General features: G+C 41.7%; 1 protein-coding gene across 1 annotated transcript in view; it reads left to right on the top strand.

Moving 5' to 3' along the window:
- Window positions 1-15,216: 15,216 nt before the first annotated feature.
- Window positions 15,217-22,837, top strand: part of LOC109893879 (transmembrane protein 121-like) — an 83,206-nt gene continuing 75,585 nt past the window's right edge. The window contains exon 1 of the mRNA XM_020487082.2: window positions 15,217-15,456. The gene's annotated coding sequence lies outside the window, so the exon portion shown is untranslated. The remainder of the gene's footprint in view (window positions 15,457-22,837) is intronic.

The raw sequence follows: 22,837 nt of genomic DNA, 5'->3' as shown, positions 1-22,837 counted from the left end.
TACACACACGCACACACACGTACACACACGTACACACACACACACACACACACACACACACACGTACACACACACACACACACACACACTAGCTGTAGTTGGCTCTCAGACAGTCTTGGATATGAGGCGGTATAGAGGAAGTTTGGCTTTAGTCTTTGATATGGTAAAGAGATCCACACTTCTGTGTTTAGAACTGCTGTGGGTGTGTTTAGAACTTCTGCACATGAAAGAGAGCCGGCAGAGAGCAAAGATGATGCACAAGCGGAGGGGCTAGAGGAGGTGAAATGGTTTACTGCTCTTGTGCTTTCAATTCTGTCAACGATACCACGTTTTCAGTACTCAGACACATTCTGTATACCAACAGACACACACAGACACACGCATGCTACGCATGAACACACACTGTCAGATACCATTCAGCGGTAGTTCACTGCAACATTGAACAGTACATGGCTCTCTCTGTGCCTGTTCCTAAGGTGCCTGTCAATCTCTTGGGTCTGTACCAGCTGGGTGCGAGAGAAAGCGGCTTCAAATCCCAGAGGCCTGGAGGCACTTGTTTTGTCGCTTTTGTAGTTGGTTAGATTAGAATATAACAGTGATTCTCTTACAATCAAAACCAACCAATTTAACTGGCAGGATAAGGGCTTACCTGTATGTATTTTTCAGAGATTATTATGTTCATGTATGATTATGTTAGAATAGCTTTGTAACATGGTACTGTACTCAATAGCTTTGTAATATCGTACTGTACTCAATAGCTATGTTAAACAAATCAAAATATTTTCACATTTCAGATGCTTCAAAGTAGCCACCCCTTGCCTTGATGACAGCTTTGCACACTCTTGGCATTCTCTCAACCAGCTTCACCTGGAATGCTTTTCCAAAAGTCTTGAAGGAGTTCCCACATATTCTGAGCACTTGTTGGCTGTTTTCCGTTCACTTTGCGGTCCAACTTATCCCAAACCATCTCAATTGGGTTAAGGTCTGGTGATTGTGGAGACCAGGTCATCTGATGCGGCACTCCATCACTGTCCTTCTTGGTAAAAGATTGTTTTGGGTCATTGACCTGTTGAAAAACAAATGAGAGTCCCACTAAGCACAAACCAGATGGGATGGCATGTCGCTGCATAATGCTATGGTAGCGATGCTGGTTAAGTGTGCCTTGAATTCTAAATAAATCACTGACAGTGTCATCAGCAAAACACCTCCACGCCATCACACCTCCTCCTCCATGCTTCATGGTGGGAACCACACATGCAGAGATCATCCATTCACCTACTCTGCATCTCAAATGAAATTAGTAAATGAGTCCAAACTTTTAACTGGTACGGTATATACAGTTGAAGTCGGTAGTTTACATACACTTAGGTTGGAGTCATTAAAACTCGTTTTTCAACTACTCCACAAATTTCTTGTTAACAAACTATGGTTTTGGCAAGTCAGTTAGGACATCTACTTTGTGCTTGACACAAGAAATTTGACCAAAAAGTGTTTACAGATGATTTCACTTATAATTCACTGTATCACAATTCCAGTGGGTCAAACGTTTACATACACTAAATTGACTATGCCTTGAAACAGCTTGGAAAATTCCAGAAAATGTCATGGCTTTAGACGCTTCTGATAGGCTAATTGACATAATTTAAGTCAATTGGAGGTGCACCTGTTGATGTATTTCAAGGCCTACCTTCAAACTCAGTGCTCTTTGCTTGACATCATGGGAAAATCAAAAGAAATCAACCAAGACCTAAGAAAAAAATTGTAGACCTCCACAAGTCTGGTTCATCCTTGGGAGCAATTTCCAAATGCCTGAAGGTACCACATTCATCTGTACAAACAATAGTACGCAACTATACACACCATGGGACAACACAGCCATCATACCGCTCAGAAAAGAGACGCATTCTGTCTCCTAGAGATTAACGTACTTTGGTGTGAAAGTGCAAATCAATCCCAGAGCAACAGCAAAGAACATTGTGAAGATGCTGGAGGAAACAGGTACAAAAGTATCTGTATCCACAGTAAAAACGAGTCCTATATCGACATAACCTGAAAGGTCGCTCAGCAAGGAAGAAGCCACTGCTCCAAAACCACCATAAAAAGACAGACTACGGTTTGCAACTGCACATGGGGACAAAGATACTTGGTCTGAAAAAGATACTTGGTACTTGGTCTGATGAAACAAGAATATAACTGTTTGGCCATAATGACCATTGTTATGTTTGGTGGAAAAAGGGGGATGCTTGCAAGCCGAAGAACAACATCCCAACCGTGAAGCACGGGGGTGGCAGCATCATGTTATGGTAGGTGCTTTGCTGCAGGATTGACTGGTGCACTTCACAAAATGGATGGCATGAGGCAGGATAATTATGTGGATATATTGAAGCAACATCTCAAGACATCAGTTAAAACCAAGTTAAAACTTGGTCGCAAATGTGTCTTCCAAATGGACAATGACCCCAAGCATACTTCCAAAGTTGTGACAAAATGGCTTAAGGACAACAAAGTCAAGGTATTGGAGTGGCCACCACAAAGCCCTGACCTCAATCCTGAAGAAAATTTGTGGTCAGAACTGAAAAAGCGTGTGCGAGCAAGGAGGCCTACAAACCTGATTCAGTTACATCAGCTCTGTCAGGAGGAATGGGCCAAAATTCACACAAATTATTGCGAGAAGCTTGTGTAAGGCTACCTGAAAAGTTTGACTCAAGTTAAAAAATTGAAAGGCAATGCTGCCAAATACTAATTGAGTGTATGTAAATTTCTGACCCACTGGGAATGTGATGAAAGAAATAAAAGCTGAAATAAATCATTCTCTCTACTATTATTCTGACATTTCACATTCTTAAAATAAAGTGGTGATCCTAACTGACATAAGACAGGGAATTTTTCCTCTGACTAAATATCAGGAATTGTGGAAAAACTGAGTTTAAATGTATTTGGCCAAGGTGTATGTACACTTCCCGACTTCAACTGTATATAAACAAGTTAAGAAAAAAGTTACTAAAATACATCTGTTTTATTATCATCTGAAACAATTATCTTCTCCTGCCTTGAATGTAGAAGCTGTATTTTGGGGTCTCCCAAGATAAACGTAATCTCTTTTTAATGAGATGTTCAGTCAGTGAATCAGGCTGTCTGTCCCTATGGTAGAGACTCTTTTTGCCATACCTGTCTTCAAACATCTGTAAAAAACCTTAATTATGCCCATACCTATGGAATACATTTCAGGGGCTCTATGCAATGCCCTTAAATTCCCCCAGGAAAGGGAAAAATATTCCTTACGGTAAATCTTGTTTTATGCAACTGGTCTCATGGTCAGATGAAGTGAACTATAATTGGACACATCCCTTCTCTGTCCACAAACTATGGTTTAACATAATACTGTTCTGTAAGGTTGTCAGTAAGTTAGAGCTCAAAGAAGGCTGGGGCTTCTCCCAGGAATATAACATATAATCAAGTGTTTGTTTATGGTAATAGGTTCTCCTGAAAGACAGGAACGAGTAGCTACAAACTCTGCTAGCATGGTCTCCACTGGGAGGAGATTTATTCATACACATTTCTAGGGCCTTATAAAGAACTTGTTATGGAGAAACGTGTACAGAATCACACAATCAAGACATTAAAACCAAATTAAACAATATTTAAAAATGTATTGACTGAAAATGAACAAAGATGTATTGAACTTATTCGAAAGACATGCATCTAAATGCATCTGTGATGCATATTTTACTGCAACTTTCTGAAAACGGCACAGGAATGCCCTGTGTGTTTCAGTACACGCGTGGGATGCAGTGCACGTATGTGTCTACACTTTGTGTAGCCACTAGCATATCATTCTAATTATAACCATTCTAATTATAACTGTGTTCTGGCAGAGATGGAAAGGCTTTTCTTAAAACCTTCTCAATGAAATGTGAACTGCAGTGTAACCTGTGCCTACCTGGCAGAATCATATCATGATTTTCTGCATCAATCCAGGCGCCATTTGTATTGCTAACTCTGCAGTCACATGAGCCCTACAGAAACATTGCTAACATTGCTAACAATGGTCTCTGGCTGGTGCGCACTTGAATTAAAGGGTAACTACTGAGGTGATTTAAGCACTGACTGTAGACTAACAACATCGAAATGTGTTGTTTTTTTAGTTTAAAAAGTTTAATAGCGAAAACCTGAAAAAACTGGGAAAAACTGAAACCTAGAAAAACAAAATAGAGAAAACGGAATCTGGGGGGAAAAAGGGAATTAGGTAAAGAATAAAACAAATTTTCAGAACAAGCTCCAAATCCAACAACGCAGTAATCAATATTAATGTATCACTAAAAATAACATAAGGTAGAACAAAAACACAGGCAAAATAAAAATAAGAAATAAGTAGAACACGAGAAAGTAAGAAGCAACAGTGCCTTCGGAAAGTATTCAGACCCTTTGACTTTTTCCACATTGTTATGTTACAGCCTTATTCTAATATGGATTAAATTCATTTTTAACCCCTCATCAATCTACACGAAATACCCCATAACAACAAACCAAAAACAGGTTTTCAGAAATGTTTGCTAAAATAAACATGAAATATTACATTTACTTAATTTTTTTGACCCTTTTTTCAGTACTTTGTTGAAGCACCTTTGGGAGTGATTACAGCAACACCTGTATTTGGGGAGTTTCTCCCATTCTTCTCTGGAGATCCCCTCAAGCTCTGTCAGTTTGTACGGGAACGTTGCTGCACAGCTATTTTCAGGTCTCTCCAGAGATGTTTTATTGGGTTCAACTCCGGGCTCTGGCTGGGCCACTCAAAGACATTCAGAGACTTGTCCCGAAGCCACTCCTGTGTTGTCTTGGCTGTGTGCTTAGGGTCGTTGTCCTGTTGGAAGGTGAATCTTTGCCCCAGTCTAAGGTCTTGAGTGCTCTGGAGCAGGCTTTCGTCGAGGATCTCTCTGCAGGCGGCCAGCTCTAGGAAGAGTCTCGGTGGTTCCAAACTTCTTCCATTTAGAAATGATGGAGGCCACTGTGTTATTGGGGACCTTTAATGCTGCAGACATCTGTGCCTCGACACAATCATGTATCGGCGCTCTAGAGACAATTCCTTCGACCTCATGGCTTGGTTTTTGCTCTGACATGCACTGTCAACTGTGGGACCTTGTATAGACAGGTGTGTGCCTTTCCAAATCATGTCCAATCAATTGAATTTACCACAGGAGGACTCCAATCAAGTTGTAGAAACATCTCAAGGATGATCAACGGAAACAGGATGCACCTGAGCTCAAATTTGAGTCCGATAGCAAAGGTTCTGAATACTTGTGTAATTTTAAGATATTTTTTTATTCGATTTTTTATTTATTTTTATTATTAAACCTTTATTTAACCAGGATCTCTTTTTCAAGAGCGTCCTGGCCAAGATAGGCAGCACCAAGTCATTATAAAAATTACAGACAACAACATGAAAAACTACAAGTAATCTAGTAAAAACCATAGAATTCACAAGAGTATAACAAAATCAAACACAGCTAATTAAAAACATTGACAGATCAGGTAATCCGTCTCAAGATCATTCATCAGTGATTTAAAAATACCAATCGGGACAAGTTCTTCCAGTTTAAAAGTATTTTGTAAGGCGTTCCAAGACGATGGCGCAAAGTACATAAAAGCCCTTTTAACCAAATTCAGTTCGGACATTTGGAACAGTTAGCAGGATAAAGTCCAGCGAACGAAGAGAGTACCCACCACATTTCTGAATAATAAAAATGCCCAAATAAAATGTAGTAAACCCAAAATGGCTTTGTAAATAAAAGTATACCAGTGCCTGAGCCTACGAGTGACTAGAGAAGGCCAGCCAACCCTGGTAGACAAAGTGCAGTGGTGCGTGAGGGTTTTGCAGTTTAAAATAAATCTCAAAGTGCCATGGTAAAGGGTGTCAATTGATCTCAAACACTGAGCGGAAGCATTTATAGATAAAATATCCCCATAGTCTGGTAAAGGCATAAATGTAGCTGATACTAGCCTCATTCTGTCTTCAAAAGAAAAACAGGCCTTATTCCTAAAATAAAATCCCAATTTCAGCTTCAATTCTTTTGTAAGTTGTTGAATAATGCAATTTAAAAGAGAGGCCGTCATCAATTAAAATGTCAAGATATTTATATGAGGTTGCAGTCTCAATCTCAATGCCCTGACAGGCAATAATAGGTGAAAAGTTCAGAGGTCTATTTCTTTATTTAGAAAACACCATTAGTTTAGTTTTGTCAGTATTGGGGATAAGCTTCAATTAACACAAGGTATGTTGAATAGTATAAAAAGCATTTTGCAAGTTCTGGAAAGCTTTTGTAAGAGACGAGGGCACAACAGTAAATAACAGTAGCATCAGCATAAAAATGTTTTTTTGTCAAGGGCTTGATAAAATAGAGTTAGTAAATAAAATCTCTTTTAACTGTTCCCTCACAAGGGTTTCAAGTATTTTTACCAGGGGTGACAGCTTTGCGATTGGCCTATAATTATTTAAAAGATTTGGATCTCCCCCTTTTGAAAGTGGTAGGACAAATGCTGATTTCCAGATCTTTGGAATTTCATAACATTCCAGGGTTAGATTGAACAGATATGTAGGTGGTTCAGCTATGAAATCAGCTGCCAGATTTAAAAAGCAGGGATCCAAAAGATCAGGACCTGCAGGATTTCTCTGATCTAAGGATTTCAGAGCTTTATGTACCACCTGCACTGAGAATGGCAAAAAGGTTAAAGTTTGACCAGCTCTCCCTGGTTCATCCACACAGGGTTTGTCAGAGAATGAGGACACTGACTCAAACAGCCTACCAGATTATATAAAGTGCTCATTGAAACAATTCAGCATTTCAGTTTTGTCATATACAGCAAGTCCTTCAATAGACATGACGGTAATTCATTAACATTACTGTTGTAATTCATTAACATTACTGTTGCCAGACATAGATTTAATAGCCTTCCAAAACTTTCTAGGGTCATTCAGGTTATCAGTGGCAACAGACATAAAATATTCAGACTTGGCCTTCCTGAGAAGAAAATAACACTTGTTTCACTTGCCTAAAAATAAGCCAATCAGCATCAGAATATGATTTCTTTGCTTTAGCCCAGGCTAGATTACGGTAGTAAATAATACAAGACAGCTCATAAGAAAACCATGGATTATCCCGCCCTTTAAAACGTCTTAGGGCTGCAATCCGTTAACGGGATCGATATGATAACAGCCAGTGAAAGTTCAGGGCGCCAAATTCAAAACAACAGAAATTTCATAATTAAAATTCCTCAAACATACATGTATTTTATACCATTTTAAAGTTAATCTTGTTGTTAATCCCACCACAGAGTCCGATTTCAAATAGGCTTTACAGAGAAAGTACCACAAACGATTATGTTAGGTCACCACCAACTCTCTGCCATTTTTCCAGCCAAAGAGAGGAGTCACAAAAGCACAAATAGAGATAAAATTCATCACTAACCTTTGAAGATCTTCATCAGATGACACTCATAGGACTTCATGTTACACAATACATATGTTTTGTTTGATAAAGTTCATATTTATATAAAAATAATCTCAGTATACATTGGCGCGTTACATTCACTAGTTCCAAAAACATCCGGTGGTATTGCAGAGAGCCACATCATTTTACAGAAATACTCATTATAAATGTCGATAAAACAATTGTTAGACATGGAAATATAGATACCTCTCCAATGCAACCGCTGTGTCAAAAAAACTTAATAAACTTAATAATCTGAGTATGGCACTCAGAAAAAAATAAATTTTATCCGCCATGTTGGAGTCAACAGAAATCAGAAATAACATTATAAATATTCCCTTACCTTTGATGATCTTCATCCGAATGCACTCCCAGGAACCCTAGTTCCACAATAAACGTTTGTTTTGTTCGATAATGTCCATTATTTATGTCCAAGTAGCTACTTTGTGAGCGCGTTTAGTACACAAATCCAAACGCTCGTGCAGGTCCAGCTGAACGTCGGACGAAATCTTCAAAAAGTTATATTTCAGGTCGAAGAAACTTGTCAAACTAAGTATAGAATCAAATCTTTAGGATGTTGTTTTCATAAATCTTCAATAACGTTCCAATCAGAGAATTCCATTGTCTGTAGAAATACCATGGAACGCAGGTCGCTATCATGTGAAATGCGCGTGACCAGGACCTGGCTCTCTGCCAGACCACTGACTCAAAGAGCTCTTATCCGGCCCCACAATACAGTATAAGCATCATTCAAGTTTCTAAAGACAGTTGACAGCAGGCCGTTTACTCTGGGCACCTTTCATCCAAGCTACTCAAAACTGCTCCTGCATTAACCCTGAACCTGCAGAATGGGGCATGTTTGTTTACTATTTGGAAAAAAACATGAAAGAATTTCCAGGCAGTTTCCACATCAGGGATAAGCTCAATCTTGCTCCAGTCAAAATAAAACAAATCATGAAGGAAATCCTGCTCATTAAAACATTTCAAATTTCTCTTATGAATAAAATGTGGGTTTGTCTTAGAAACCTTAGTATTTCTAACAGCAACAGCACAATGATCACTTAAATCATTACAGAAAACACCAACCGCAGAATATTTATGTGGAACATTTGTCAATATCAAATCAATCAGGGTAGATTTATCTGGGCATTTAAGATTTGGGCAAGTGGGTGAGTTAAACAACTGGGTAAGATTCATAGAATTACAAAACACTTTTAAATCATCAGACACCGGCTTTAACCAACACCAGTTGAGATCACCATTCAAGATCATTTCACTGTAAACATAACATAACATTTCACTGTAGACATAAGGTTCATCAGAGAAGAAAATGCATCACCGAGAGCAGAGGGGGGTCTATATCAGCCAATCACAGTTATAGAGAAACCCTTTGAAACCTCAATATTCAAAGCAAGAAATTCCAACTGTTAACAAATAGCTTCAGACAGGGAATTTAATATTTACATATATAGCCACACCCCCACCATTCTTAACTCGATCCGTGCGATAAACATTGTAACCACTTATACAAATATCCTTATCAAAAACAGACTTGCTGAGCCAGGTTTCAGAAAACACAATTACATCAGTATCAGTAAATTTAGCCCAAATCCTAACCCCATCCATTTTTGACTTCGTACATTTAATACATTTGCAAACATTTCTTTAAACCTGTTTTCACTTTGTCATTATGGTTTATTGTGTGTAGATTGATGAGGATTGTTTTTATTTAATATATTTTAGAATAACGCTGTAACATAACAAAATATGTGAAAAAGGAAGTGCATTCGGGTCTGAATAGTTTTCGAATGTACACGATTAGTTCCAATACCATATTTGCAATGTGCAGGGATACTGGAGTGATAGAGGTATTGTCAGAGATATGTGTATAGGTGGCAGGGAAGTCAGGTGCAGGAGAGTCAAACGGAGTGTAAAATGGAGTATTTTAATAAATGCTACATAACACTAATAAGAAAAATTAACATAAACAAATATGGGTACGAAGGCCCGTCGCGCACCTATACAAAAAACACTACACTGACAATAAACAATCTCTGACAAAGACATGAGGGAAAACAGAGGGTTAAATGCACAACAGGCAATGAATGGGATTGAAAACAGGTGTGTGGGAAGACAAGACAAAACCAATGGAAAATGAAAAGTGGATCAATGATGGCTAGAAGACCGGTGACGTCGAACGCCGAGCACCGCCCGAACAAGGAGAGGCAACGACTTCAGCAGAAGTCGTGACAGTACCCCCCCCCCCCCCCTGACGCGCGGCTCCAGCCGCGCGTCGACACCGGTCTCGGGCACGACCCGGAGGGCGAGGTGCAGTGTGATCCGGATGGAGACGGTGGAATTCTGATAACATGGAAGGATCTAACACGTCCTCCACCAGAACCCAGCATCTCTCCTCCGGCCCATAACCCTCCCAGTCCACGAGGTACTGAAGGCCCCTCGCCCGTCTCAAATCCAAAATGGATCGAACAGAGTACGCCGGGACCACCTCGATGTCTAGAGGAGGCGGAGGAACATCACGCAGCCTTCAGCCTCCTGGAGCGGGCCAGCCACCACCGGCCTGAGGAGAAACACATGGAACGAGGGGTTAATACGGTAATTAGGGGGCAGTTGTAACCTATAACATACCTCGTTCACTCTCCTCAGGACTTTAAACGGACCCACAAACTGCGGACCCAGCTTCCGGCAGAGCAGGCAGAGGGGCAGGTTTCGGGTCGAGAACCAGACCCTGTCCCCTGGTGCGAACACTGGGGCCTCACTGCGGCGACGCTGAAGGTGGATGTGGGCTGCCTCCCAGGTTTCCTCAGCGCACCGAAACCAATTGTCCACCACAGGAGCCTCGGTCTCGCTCTGATGCCAAGGAGTCAGAACCGGCTGATACCCTAATACACATTGAAAAGGAGTAAGGTTAGTGGAGGAGTGACGTAGCGAGTTCTGAGCCATCTCTGCCCAGGGCACGAACTTCGCCCACTCCCCGGCCGATCCTGGCAATAAGACCGCAGAAACCTACCCACATCCTGGTTAACTCTCTCCACCTGCACATTACTCTCGGGGTGAAAACCTGAGGTAAGACTAACCGAGATCCCCAGACGCTCCATGAACGCCTTCCAGACCCTTGATGTGAACTGGGGACCCCGATCAGACACTATATCCTCAGGCACCCCATAGTGCCGGAAAACGTGTGTAAACAGGGCCTCTGCAGTTTGTAGGGCCGTAGGAAGACCGGGCAAAGGGAGGAGATGACAGGACTTCGAAAACCGATCCACAACAACCAGGATCGTGGTGTAACCCTGTGAAGGTGGAAGATCAGTCAAACAAATCCACCGACAAGTGCGACCACGGCAGTTGAGGAACGGGTAGAGGTTGTAGCTTACCTCTGGGCAGGTGTCTAGGAGCCTTGCACTGGGCGCACACTGAGCAGAAAGAAACATAAATCCTCACGTCCTTAGCTAAAGTGGGCCACCAGTACATCCCATCAAGACAGCGCATCGTCCGACCTATCCCAGGATGACCAGAGGAGGGTGACGTGTGAGCCCAATAGATCAATCGGTCGCGGACAGGAGACGGAACGTACAGACGACAGAATGCCCTGCCTGCCTTCTCTATTCCCAGAGGAACCAACCCGGCACCGACCAGCAGTGTGCCCTCTGCTACCATGAATGGTGCTCGAGCTGGGAACCCCCTCCGGTCTCCCTGCGCACCATTCCTCCCAATTCCATAGGTTCGGGAGAGAGGGTGCGGGAGGATGGAACCATCAGACCCCGATCTAGATGTCCACGAGTAGCCAGCATGTTGTCCAGCCTGATGGACATGTCCACCAGCTGGTCGAAGGTGAGAGTGGTGTCTCTACAGGCCAGCTCCCGACGGACGTCCTCGCGTAGACTACAACGGTAATGGTCGATCAGGGCCCTGTCGCTCCATCCAGCGCCGGCAGCCAAGGTCCTAAACTCCAAAGCAAACTCCTGTGCACTCCTCGTCTCCTGCCTCAGATGATAGAGGAGCTCACCCGCTGCTTTGCCTTCGGGAGGATGGTCGAATACTATCCGGAATTGGCGGGTGAACTCCTCAAAATGGTCCAACGCCGCATCCTCCCTTCTACACACAGCACTGGCCCATTCCAGGGCTTTCCCAGTGAGGCATGAGACGAGGGCGTAACTCTTCTCACGGTCAGATGGTACTGGGGAGACCGTGGCCAGATACATGTTCAGCTTAAGGAGGAAACCCTGGCAGCCGGCAGTATCTCCGTTGTATCCCGTGGGTAGGGATAAATGGATCTTTGGTTCCGGAGGGGAAAAATTGTTCAAAGGAGATTCCGGTTGTGGTGGTGGCGCTGGAGAAACTCCCTGTCTCTCTCAGCGATCCATATTCTGGACAATGCGATCCATGACGGAGCTTAAACAGTCAATCTCCTCCGCTTGTTCCCGGACGCGTTCCTCTACCTCCATGAGCGTAGTGTCCTCTCCTGCTGACTTCATATATATTGGTCAGAGATTCTGTCAGAGATATGTATATAGGTGGCAGGGAAGTCAGGCGCAGGAGAGTCAAACGGAGTGTAAAATGGAGTCTTTTAATAAATGTCCAAGTAACATGCTCCATAACACTAATAAGAAAAATGAACATAAACAAATATGGGTACGAAGACACGTCGCGCACCTATACAAAAAACACTACACTGACAATAAACAATCTCTGACAAAGACATGAGGGGAAACAGAGGGTTAAATACACAACAGGTAATGAATGGGATTGAAAACAGGTGTGTGGGAAGACAAGACAAAACCAATGGAAAATGAAAAATGGATCAATGATGGCTAGAAGACCGGTGACGTCGAACGCCGAGCACCGCCCGAACAAGGAGAGGCAAAGACTTTGTCAGAAGTCGTGACAGGTATATATGTGTAGGGGTAAGATGATTAGGCATCAGGATATAATAAACAGAGTAGCAGCCGTGTAAATTATGATTGTGTGTGTGTGTGTGTGCGTGTGCGTGTGCGTGTGTGTGTGTGTGTGTGTGTAGAGTCAGTATAAATGTGTTTATGTCATGTGTGTGTTGGAGTGTCAGTATGCATGGTGTTTAGAGTCCTGTGAGTGTGCATAAAGACAAAAAATGTGTTTTCAAAAATGAAAGAATACAAAGGTCAACTCAGATAGTCCATGTAACCATTGTGTTAGCTATCTAGCAGTCTTATGGCTTGGGATCGAAGCTGTTCAGAAGCCTGTTGATGTCAGACTTGATGCACTGGTATTGCTTGCAGTGTGGAAGCAGATAGTACAGTCTACGGCTTGGGTGGCTGGAGTCTAACGATTTTCTGGCCCTTCCTTTCACACCGCTTGATATAGAGGTCCTGGATGCCAGGGAGCTTGACCCCAGTGATGTACTGGGCCGTCTCCTCTGTAGCAGCATGCAATACCAAGCAGTGATGCAGCCAGTCAAGATGCTCTCAATGGTGCAGCTGTATAATTTTTTATAGTATTTTACATATTTTGCCATGAGGCTGGGAGAAAATGTTACTGTTTTAGAGCGCATGGATTATTGAAAGACAGGACAATCTCAACTTTTTTCCACAAATATTTGTTCTTAATATTAACAAAATGTTAAATATATATTTTGATAGACCAAAGTGTTCACTATCACACCATATAAAGGAACTTCCCATTTTTATTTCTGTATAAAATGCAACTACCTGGATTTATGTCAACTCCGTTAGACACCATAAAATGCACTTATAAAATTCCCCTAACATACATTTTAAGCTAAAATAATGCAAAATAAAAACAATTCAACTATAATAATACAAAATCACTGCCAGACAAGGATTGTCCAGACTTTCAAGAATCCCTGAGCTAATTTCCCGCTATTGTACACTTTTCCTGCAATTCTTCCCCAAAGCTACGACAGTGCACGCACGCACACACACACCATCACACACACACACACACACACACACACAGAGTTAATTAGTCAGGAGGAATAATGGCTCAGGCCATGGTAATGAGCTGGAGCATTTGGGTCAACTAAGCACGTGGAGTGTTTGTGTGTATGTGTATGTCTAAGTGTGTGTGTCTGCTGCAACGAAGTGTGAGAGTGAGAGAGAGAGAGAGAGGGAGAGAGAGAGAGAGAGAGGGAGGGGTGGGAGAGACGGCAGCAGAGCATGAGAAATGTGACTGATGTGTAATTAAATTTGTGTGTCAGTCCAACTAAGTCCTCCACACACACACACGCGCGCGCATGCACACCCTGCCCCGAGACAACAGAACACAAGTCAGAGCTGGCACTTTAATGAAAGGCTCAGGCTATTAGCTTGGCGTACGCATTGAGCTGAGAGTGTTTAACAAGGGCGCAGAAACATGCCTCTCTATAAACGCTGTCTGACATAAGTGGCTCTGCTGTGGGTCACTATGCCGCATACAGGGTACAGTGGAGAACACTTACACTCGCACACACACACACACACACACACACACACACACACACACACACACACACACACACACACACACACACACACACACACACACACACACACACACACGGAACTCGCACACACAATGTTACAGTATGTGCAGGTGATGGTAGAATACCTTTGATCTCACTGTACAAGTGGTTGAGGCTCCTTGGGCTGGGTTCTATGATGGATGTGATGCTTTAGGCCTATACGTCTACCTTTGATAGTATACTGTATAATATACTTTGCTGTTTCTAAGAACATTCTGGTTGATGTTGTTCCTGTTACATGCTGCAGTGGCTCTGTTGGGCCGTGATGATCAATACAGAAGTTAAGATATTAAAATCAATTTCTCAACCTTGATATTGTGTAGGTTTATGAGCATTAACAATATTAATATTAAATACTTCATCTGTATCCACTAATAGGAATGTATCATATCTTGTTTGTATCTGTAGTCTCTTGCAGACCTTTCTCTGCAATTATTTATTATCAGAACATGATGCTGCTCTCTCTCTCTCTGTGTGTGTGTGTGTGTGTGTGTGTGTGTGTGTGTGTGTGTGTGTGTGTGTGTGTGTGTGTGTGTGTGTGTGTGTGTGTGTGTGTGTGTGTGTGTGTGTGTGTGTGTGTTGCTAGAACTCTGTCCTCTCCCTGTCCCTGGGGTGTTGTGCTAGCCAACTCCTTGTGCCACAAACTGATAAATATGTTACATTATTAATGTGTTTCTCAACATAAATCCTGAAAAAGTATCCCCATTGGCTAAGTGAAGAGAATTAATTTCTGTGAAAAAATACATGGGCCCCACCAATGCATTATTTACGAAGATATGCTAATCTGTGTTGCTGCTCACACACACACACACACACACTGCAGTTCCAATGAGAATGTCATGAGTGATAGAAATGAGCTGTCAACCACTAATGTATCTACACATAACTCGTGTGTGATGCTGTCTAATTGCGTATGTATCACTTTACTAATAAATAGAAGCATTCATCTGACAACTTAATCTTTGTCTCACTTTCAAGTTTTATGAAATTAGAAAAGCCCTAAGACAAGCCCTAAAGACAGAGAGAGAGAAAGAGAGAGAGCATGTGGAGGCTGTTGTACTACTGTCCAGGCTGGGGAGGGAGAGGGGAAAGAGAGCAACTGACTGAAATCTCTCAGCATAAGCAAATTGACAATAAATGATGCTCTCCGCTGGGAGGTTGAAGGGAAGCTAGACCAGAGAGAGAGAGAGAGAGCACATCAGAGGGAAGAGAAAAAAGACCAGCGTAACTTGAATTGGACCGGCAAAGTCGGCCCCTCAGCTAGGGTCTTTGCCTCTCTCCACGGTACTAACCGATTTGGCTATGAATTGTGAATTTGCCACGTTCTTGTAGTCTCAGTAGTGTGTAACCGTAACCGCAGCTCAGCTCACTATTTGCCTTAGCGCGGACTAAATCACCCTCCAAGCTGCCGTATCCTGCCCCGAACGATCAGCTCCATGGACAGCGACTAGCACAGAGGTAGGACCGATGCTTTGATTTACCCTACCAAAGTCTGATAGAATTATAACCTTTCTTTAACTGTTTGAAAATATATATGGTGCAAGTTTAGACTGGCACATCATAGGCTATTTGACTCAGATGTGTTACTGAATAACGTTGGCTGTGAATGGAACCATATTTTAATTTACGAAATTGCTAAATCTGCATGAGGCTGTTGAGCGTTTGTAGCTGCCAGACATGCTCATGTGACGGCAGAATTGTTATTTGAATCGTAGCGCTGCAGTGTTGGATTCTAAACAACTATTACAAGTTCATAAAGGGGATAGCAGATCCACTGGTTTGCAGTTGAGGTTACTTAGCACAAACACATCACTTCGAGCCGGAAATAACCCCAGCGTTTTTGTCTAATTGATGGTTGGTTTTGTTGCCAAACCAATCATTAATGATGGCTGTTTTCTAAAGTGAAAGTGCTACATTCACACAAGAAGGTGTTTACATGAGGAAAACGAACCCACTTTATTTCGGACTGGCGTTAATCTATAAGTGCCAGGCAGCGTGTGTGAAAGCATGAGGCTCTTCCCCTCTCTTCCACCCCACCCGGCGCAAGTCCCGCGAGGTCTTCAGCCAGCTGGCGCGCACGATCTACTTGGCATCTGACCGCCTCATCCTTATATCGCGCTGAGCCTCGCTGTGCTGCTAGAATTTGAATTCCATTCCATGTATTTTACTGAAACGTGCTTGCTTTGGTTGTCTTTGATATAGCCCCTTTTTGTCCAGATAAGAGTTTGATAGCTCCACAGTGTTCTAAACGGGATGAATGGCATCTCCATTCGTTTGCCCTAACTGCACTGGCTGGGAGCCTATGGTCATCTGACTCCTGCTCTAGGCTCAGGCTGAGGTTGAGACTGAGGCTGAGGTAGCCTACACAGTGCTGCAGTGTGTTCCCTCATCAACTCCCTACACACTGTAACCCCCACGGCAGTTTTTAGCTCAATTACTTCTAGTAAGTTGCACTCAAAGTCAATGAAAAGTAATTATTACTTAAATGTTTCTGTGGCACTGGCTCAACTAAAGCCACACCAACTCATAAAAAAAATATAGGATTTTTTGGAATTGTTTTTAATGTTTGTTTTTTTAATAAACATTGAGTGATTGATTGACTAAATGTTACCCAGAGATAAATATATTTTTTCTAAACTAATCCAATCATTGAATTTTTGCACCCAATAATGAAATTATTGTTCCAGTTTAAATGGCTTAGGTATTATCATTCCACTGTACTAAACCCTGGCAGTCATTATGAATGCAGTTTGTAGATGAATACTAATTTCAGCTGTTGGCTAGCCTAACTCTGGCTAGATCAAATAGGAATTACGCATCACTTTGCAAGCCAGCATGATGTGATTTACAGTTTGGGTGCAAAATGCTGGTGAAAATTGCAGTTTTTCTGGCAACCCTGGTTTGAAGGTTACTGGAAAGTTGGTGTAATTTAGCAAACCTACTGAACTATGAATCTTAGGTCACTGTGTAAGGCCTTATGATATATGTAATGGTTAAAGTATAATAATACTATTCATTTAGGATCTCACTTGGTGAAGGCCCAAAAAAACAGAACATTTAAAAATTCAACAACCATGTCTCTGTCAATAACAAATACAGTCATGGGTGGTAACTAGGGTTGCAAGGGGTTGGAAACCTTCCAGTAAATTTCTGTAATTTTTCCCAAAAAATTCCATGGGAAGTTAAGCCCTGGAATTTGGGGGAATTTTGCTTAAATTCATCAAAAAAAGTTAGCTTATAACAGTGAACCTTTTTGTGGGATACACATAATGCAATTCTAGGTCTTGTGGCATATTTTGGTTTAACTATCCACAATTCAATAGAATTGCAACCCTCTGCGTTGACACAGTGATGTCTTCCAGTGCACTCTTCCATCACATGCAGTGCACTCTTCCATCACATGGGGCGGCAGGGTAGCCTAGTGGTTAGAGCGTTGGACTAGTAACCTGAAACCCCCAAGCTGACAAGGTACAAATCTGTCGTTCTGCCCCTGAACAGGCAGTTAACCCACTGTTCCTAGGCTATAATTGAAAATAAGAATTTGTTCTTAAATGACTTGCCTAGTTAAATAAAGGTCAAAAACAAACAAACATGTACCGCTGATTCTCAAGATCTTGCACACTAATGAGATGCTATAGAGGCTACACTATCTGAGCCAAGGACTACATGCTTTCTGGTAAGTTTTGATTACAAGGTGGGGTGAATATATTTTAAATGACATACATGATTTTTTGTTAACAGCAAAGTGTGTTTAAAACATTTCTAACTTGTTCATTTCTGCTCGTTAGTTTTTGCTACCATGTGGGTTTTAGCCTGCTTGAGCCTGCTAACCGAGGAGTGTTAATTCACCTGTTTACATACATGTTTCATTTTCAAATGGGTATCTTCCAAAGGAGTTGTTTAATCTAACTGCTTTACTATTTATCTGTACATGGAATTGTATTAGTTGTTGTTTTTTACAGGAAAATGCCACAGGTACCATCTGATGTGTAGAGACATTTCACTGCAGCTAATGTAGAAGGAAAAGCTGTGTACATTTGCAAATACTGTGCCAAATCACATGTGAAGAATGTAACAAAGATGCAGAATCATCTGGCCAAGTGCATAAAGTTCCCTCAGCGCTCACAACAAGTAACCATTGAGAAAAGAAAAGAGAAAATTATGAATCCAACACCATATCGATAGCAACAGCTCATGGGTCCTCCTGGAATCAGAAGTTTTTTTTACTCAAAGGAGGAACATAGTCAGAGAAATGCTGATGAATATCTTGCTCGAGCTGTGTATGCAACTGGTTCACCTCTGATGCTCACAGGCAATGTGTATTGGAAGAGATTTCTGAATGTTCTTCGCCCAGCATACACCCCTCCAACCAGACATGCTTTATCTACTAATTTGCTGGATGCAGAGTTAAACAGAGTTCAAGTGAAGATCAAGCAAATCATAGAGAAAGCAGACTGTATTGCAATCATCTCTGATGGGTGGTCGAATGTTCGTGGGCAAAGAATAATTAACTACATCTCCACCCCTCAACCAGTATTCTACAAGAGCACAGACACAAGGGACAACATACACACCAGTCTCTACATTGCAGATGAGCTGAAGGCAGTCATCAATGGCCTTGGACCAAAGAAGGTATTTGCACTGGTGACAGACAATGCTGCGAACATGAAGGCTGCTTGGTCTAAAGTGGAGGAGTCCTACCCTCACATGACACCCATTGGCTGTGCTGCTCATGCATTTAATCTGCTCCTCAAGGACAGCATGGCACTGAAAACAATGGATACACTCTTCAAGAGAGCCAAGGAAATGGTTAGGTATGTGAAGGATCATCAAGTTATTGCAGCAATCTACCTCATCAAACAAAGTGAGAAGAATAAGAGCACCACTTTGAAGCTGCCCAGCAACACCCGTTGAGGTGGTGGTGTCATCATGTTTGACAGTCTCCTGAAGGGTAAGGAGTCTCTCCAAGAAATGACAATTTCACAGCCTGCCAATTTGGACAGCCGCATCAAGAGGATCCTCCTGGATTATGTATTTTGGGAGAGAGAGGTAAGCAGCCTGAAACTCCTGGAACCTATAGTGGTAGTCATTGCTCGGATTGAGGGAGACAATACCATCCTGTCTGATGTTCAGACTCTGCTTGCAGATGTAAGAGAATAAATATTTTCTGCCCTGCCCGCTTCACTGTTGCTCCAAGCAGAGGAAACTGCAGTTCTGAAATACATCAAAAGGCCTGAAGCCCATACATGCCGCAGCGTACATGTTGGACCCCAAATATGCTGGCGAGATCATCCTGTCTGGTGCAGAGATCAACAAGGACTATGGTGTCATCACTACCATGTCTCGCCACCTTGGCCTGGATGAGGGCAAGGTTTTGGCAGTCTGGTGAAGTACACTTCCAAGCAAGGGCTTTGTAATATGGCAGTCATGCCAACATACATTGGGGCAAAAAAGTATTTAGTCAGCCACCAATTGTGCAAGTTCTCCCACTTAAAAAGATGAGAGAGGCCTGTCATTTTCATCATCGGTACACTTCAACTATGACAGACAAAATGAGAAAAGAAATCCAGAAAATCACATTGTAGGATTTTTTTATGAATTTATTTGCAAATTATGGTGGAAAGTAAGTATTTGGTCAATAACAAAAGTTTATCTCAATACTTTGTTATATACCCTTTGTTGGCAATGACAGAGGTCAAACATTTTCTGTAAGTCTTCACAAGGTTTTCACACACTGTTGCTGGTATTTTGGCCCATTCCTCCATGCAGATCTCCACTAGAGCAGTGATGTTTTGGGGCTGTTGCTGGGCAACACGGACTTTCAACTCCCTCCAAAGATTTTCTATGGGGTTGAGATCTGGAGACTGGCTAGGCCACTCCAGGACCTTGAAATGCTTCTTACGAAGCCACTCCTTCGTTGCCCGGGCGGTGTGTTTGGGATCATTGTCATGCTGAAAGACCCAGCCACGTTTCATCTTCAATGCCCTTGCTAATGGAAGGAGGTTTTCACTCAAAATCTCACGATACTTGGCCCCATTCATTCTTTTCTTTACACGGATCAGTCGTCCTGGTCACTTTGCAGAAAAACAGCCCCAAAGCATGATGTTTCCAACCCCATGCTTCACAGTAGGTATGGTGTTCTTTGGATGCAACTCAGCATTCTTTGTCCTCCAAACACGACGAGTTGAGTTTTTACCAAAAAGTAATATTTTGGTTTCATCTGACCATATGAAATTCTCCCAATCTTCTTCTGGATCATCCAAATGCTCTCTAGCAAACTTCAGACGGGCCTGGACATGTACTGGCTTAAGCAGGGGGACACGTCTGGCACTGCAGGATTTGAGTCCCTGGCGGCGTAGTGTGTTACTGATGGTAGGCTTTGTTACTTTGGTCCCAGCTCTCTGCAGGTCATTCACTAGGTCCCCCCGTGTGGTTCTGGGATTTTTGCTCACCGTTCTTGTGATCATTTTGACCCCACAGGGTGAGATCTTGCGTGGAGCTCCAGATCGAGGGAGATTATCAGTGGTCTTGTATGTCTTCCATTTCCTAATAATTGCTCCCACAGTTGATTTCTTCAAACCAAGCTGCTTACCTATTGCATAATCAGTCTTCCCAGCTTGGTGCAGGTCTACAATTTTGTTTATGGTGTCCTTTGACAGCTCTTTGGTCTTGGCCATAGTGGTGTTTGGAGTGTGACTGTTTGAGGTTGTGGACAGGTGTCTTTTATATTGATAATAAGTTCAAACAGGTGCCATTAATACAGGTAACGAGTGGAGGACAGAGGAGCCTCTTAAAGAAGAAGTTACAGGTCTGTGAGAGCCAGAAATCTTGCTTGTTTGTAGGTGACCAAATACTTATTTTCCACCATAATTTGCAAATAAATTCATAAAAAATCCTACAATGTTATTTTCTGGATTTTTTTTCTCATTTTGTCTGTCATAGTTGAAGTGTACCTATGATGAAAATTACAGGCCTCTCTCATCTTTTTAAGTGGGAGAACTTGCACAATTGGTGGCTGACTAAATACTATTTTGCCCCACTGTATCTCATCAGCCACCTGGTGGAATGGACTTTGTGGATCTGAGGGTCTTTCCCCCGTTGCCTCCATTTTCCTCCAAATCCCACCAACATCAGCTTCCTCAGAGCGCAACTGTTCCTTATTTAGGAACACACATACCAAATCATGCAACAAGTTGACCAATAAAAGGGTTGAAAAATGTTTTTTTTGAGCCTGACAACGAGCCATCCTCAACAAGGTTGGAAAGTGACAGTGAAGATGAGGCCTCAGAGTCTGAGGTTCAAGAGGTGGACATTGAGGAGGTCCAGGGAGAAGACATGGAAACCTGAGAGGAAGACAACCAAAGCTTCAGTTTCTAGACAATCATTTTACAGATGTATGATGAAAACGTTTTTGTAAGATGCGATGGATCATTGGGGATCATTCAATATTCCCTTTCTTTTGTTGTTCAGTGAAATCATCCCATGTGTAGAGTCAACTCATTTAATTAAAGTTCAATTCGTAACTAAATTGTTTTTTATTTCTATTGGAAGGATTTAATAATTTTCAAATATGTCTACTTATGATAACGTCAAATGTTTATGTTTCTGTCTCCATATGATATGGTAAATATATCTAATGCAAAAGACATCTACATTTAAATGGTATTATTATAAATGTTCATATATTCCCGTTAATTCCCATATATTCCTGTTAATTCCCACGGAAAGTTTCCACCTCTGAATATTCCCCAAAATGTGCAACCCTAGTGGTAACTTTATAATTCAATCGAAGAGCAAAGGCACACTCGGAAATTATTGGAGGCATGGTTTAGTGGAGGTGTTAAATGTAAGTATACCTTACTAAAAACTGCATTTGTATCATTACTCATATGACGGTAGGTGGATTGAATTATAAAGTTACCACTAGGGTTGCACATTTTGGGGAATATTCATAGGTGGAAACTTTACTCACTATTTAAGTTTCTTAACTGAAATATTTTTAGATAATCATTTTCCTCAAAATGTTTGAGCATCCAAAACTGATCCGGTTTTACAGTGCAGCCTCCCTGCCAGAAATGTCCCCAGCCCAAGGCACATCTCATAAAATAAAGAACACACTTAAACATATAGAGCCCTTACCAAAAAACAGTATTGCAGTATTACACGTGAAGAAACTTAAATAGCTGAAGTGAGCAGTACTACCTTCAAATGAGTTTTTTTTGTAAAGTATACTTAAATTAAGCCATGCCTCCAATACTTTCCCAGTGTGCATTGACTCTCTGATTGAATTGTAGAGTTACCACCCATGACTGTGTTTTTTAAGAGACAGAGGCATGCTTGGTGAATTCATTAATTTCAGTCTTCACCAAGTGAGTTCTTAATCATTATAATTAAACCATTGCATATATCATAAGGTGTGTCATATTGTGGCCTGGAACACATACCTTGGAGGCCTGCAAGTAGGGTTGCAAAATTCCACAAACCTTCCCAAAATGTTCAGTAAACTTCCAACCAGGATTTCTGGAATTCTCCCAGAATTTTGCAATCCTAACTGTAAATCACATCATGCTGGCTTGCAAAGTGATGTGTAATTCCTATTGGAATCTAGCCAGTGTTAGGCTAGCCAACAGCTTAAATTTGAATTCACCCACAACTTGCAATCATAATGACTGCCAGGGTCAGGAGTGTTAGGAAACTACCTAAGCCAATTAAACTGGAAAAAACATTTCAGTAACGGGTGCAAAAAGTAAATGATTGAATTAGTTTAGATTAAAAATATATATATTTGTATAGCATAACATTTAATCAATCAATCACTCAATGTATATACAAAAACACA

The sequence above is a fragment of the Oncorhynchus kisutch genome, linkage group LG7 (genome assembly GCF_002021735.2).
Source record: "Oncorhynchus kisutch isolate 150728-3 linkage group LG7, Okis_V2, whole genome shotgun sequence".
NCBI classification, from domain to species: Eukaryota; Metazoa; Chordata; class Actinopteri; order Salmoniformes; family Salmonidae; genus Oncorhynchus; species Oncorhynchus kisutch.
This window is presented reverse-complemented; position numbering and strand designations above follow the sequence as displayed.